A 2,500-nucleotide genomic window follows, 5' to 3' on the forward strand; every position below is an offset into this window, starting at 1 on the left:
CGTGAACACTGCATTTAAATCGGTGGTGTGTTTTTGTCTTTTGCCTGGTTTTTTTTAATCTCAATCGTGTATTACCTCGGCTGGCCAGCGGGGGGCGCCGCGGCGGGGACACGGGCGGACCGGGTACATTTCATCTGTTTGGGGCGAGTGCTTTTTTGAAATTTTTTTTTATCTTTTAGTCTCGTTCCGTTCTTCCCTTCAACTGGCCTGCGGGGGGCGCCGTGCGCGCGGACCGGCGTCCACCCCTGGCCGCTCCGGGACTTTGCATTCAAATGGGTGGGGTGTTTTTCATTTTTTTGCCCTTTTTTTTTCCACTCCCCCCCTCTCAATCGTGTATTACCTCGGCTGGCCAGCGGGGGGCGCCGCGGCGGGGACACGGGCGGACCGGGTACATTTCATCTGTTTGGGGCGAGTGCTTTTTTGAAATTTTTTTTTATCTTTAAGTCTCGTTCCGTTCTTCCCTTCAACTGGCCTGCGGGGGGCGCCGTGCGCGCGGACCGGCGTCCACCCCTGGCCGCTCCGGGACTTTGCATTCAAACGGGTGGGGTGTTTTTCATTTTTTGCCCCTGTTTTTCACTCCCCCCCTCTCAATCGTGTATTACCTCGGCTGGCCAGCGGGGGGCGCCGCGGCGGGGACACGGGGGAGGGTTCATCCGGGCGGACCGGGTACCTTTCGTCTGTTTGGGGCGAGTGCTTTTTTGAAATTTTTTTCATTTTATTTTTGTCCTCCCTTCGACCGGCCAGCGGGGGGCGCCGCGCGCGCGGACCGTCGGGGCCCGGGGCCCTGCGTCCCACTTACTTTCGCCCGACGGGAACCTTTTCTTTTGTTTTTATCCGAGAGGACACACGGAATCTGCACCCCCCGCAGTGGCGTCAGGCGGCCACCGGGGGGCGCCGCGGCGGGGATCGGGGGGGGTCGCCCGGGAGCCGCCTGCCCGTCCGCTGGGCCAAGGGGGCCGGGGCGGGTCACGCGCCGCCGTCCCCCCCCGATCGTCTCGCTCCGAGCCGCCTCTGGCCACCGGGGGGCGCCGTCGGGTGGCGCGGGGGCGCCCCCGCCGCCCGCCGCCTCCCCCCGCACGCGTCGGGCCTCCCCCCGGGCCCCCGCGGGCCGGGGGACGCGGCCGGCGAGCGTCGGACTCCAGCGCGGAAGTGTCGCGGATGAGTGCGGACCGGGGCGCCCGCGGCCCAGCGGCACTTCCAGGGGCTCGGGGAGGAGATGGTTGAAGCCTGGGTGAAGCGCGCCCTCGGCCGTCCGTGTCGCTACCCGCCGGAGAACACCTCCGCCGGATCAGTAGGTACCAACGAGGCGAGCGAGAGAGCCGGGACTCTGTCCGGGGCCGAAAAGCCTGTTTCCCTGGAGCTTTTGCGAAAGGACCCGTGACAGAAGATGCGCGGAGCTCAGAGATCAGCATGGGCAGGGCCTTCTTGCATCCGATTTTGCCCAGGCAGGGCTCCAGGAACCGGGTTACAAAAAGCAAAAAGCCCTGGAGCTCAAACGAAAGGTTTAGTGACAAGATAGCCGTGGAGCTCCGATAACAGCATGGCAGGACCAGGATGGGGCCTATAAAGGGTCCACGGCGGGCATCCGTTGGAGCCCGACGTACGGGCCGGGCACGTCTCCTTCTCCCCCCGGAGGCAGCGCCCCCCGGCGGGCCAAATCGGGTACTGCAATTTGTGGAAGTTTCGCAGATGAGTGCGGACCGGGGCGCCCGCGGCCCAGCTGCACTTCCAGGGGCTCGGGGAGGAGACGGTTGAAGCCTGGGTGAAGCGCGCCCTCGGCCGTCCGTGTCGCTACCCGCCGGAGAACACCTCCGCCGGATCAGTAGGTACCAACGAGGCGAGCGAGAGAGCCGGGACTCTGTCAGGGGCCGAAAAGCCCGTTTCCCTGGAGCTCCTGCGAAAGGACCCGTGGCAGAGCAGGCACGGAGCTCGGAGAGCAGCAGGGCCGGAGCTCGGAGAGCAGCAGGGCCAGGGCTCCCTCCCTTCCATAGGCTGCCCAGGCAGGGCTCCAGGAGCCCGGTACCAGCTCTCCCCGTCCGACAGCCTCCTCTCTGGAAGCGGAGAGCGGACGCAGTCGGGCTCCCGGACCGGGGCCCTGGGAGAGGGTTTGGGAGAGCCCTGCCGGGAGCCACCGGGACGGGCCCGTGCGGACGGGTGCGCGGCGCCCCCCGGCGGTCGAAGGCGGAACCGCGGAGGTCTCTCTATCTCTCTCTCTCTCTCTCTCTCTTTCTCCGGGACTCCCGGCCTCCCGTTCCCCCGACTCCCCCTTCCGAGGCCGAGACGGGGCAGCGCCGGGCGTCCGGCGGAGCCCGGCGCCAGGCCCGGCCCGTCCCCCTCTTCCCCCGGCGGCAGCGCCCCCCGGCGGGCCGAATCGGGTACTGCAATTCGCGGAAGTTCAGCCGATGAGTGCGGACGGGCACCCCTCGGGCCGGGAGGCGGCTCCAGGAGCCCGGGGAAGCGTCGGAGGACGCTCCGCGAGAGCGTCGCGCGCGCCGCCCGT

Source organism: Pseudophryne corroboree, unplaced genomic scaffold (genome assembly GCF_028390025.1).
Source record: "Pseudophryne corroboree isolate aPseCor3 unplaced genomic scaffold, aPseCor3.hap2 scaffold_3037, whole genome shotgun sequence".
In the NCBI taxonomy this organism is placed as follows: Eukaryota; Metazoa; Chordata; class Amphibia; order Anura; family Myobatrachidae; genus Pseudophryne; species Pseudophryne corroboree.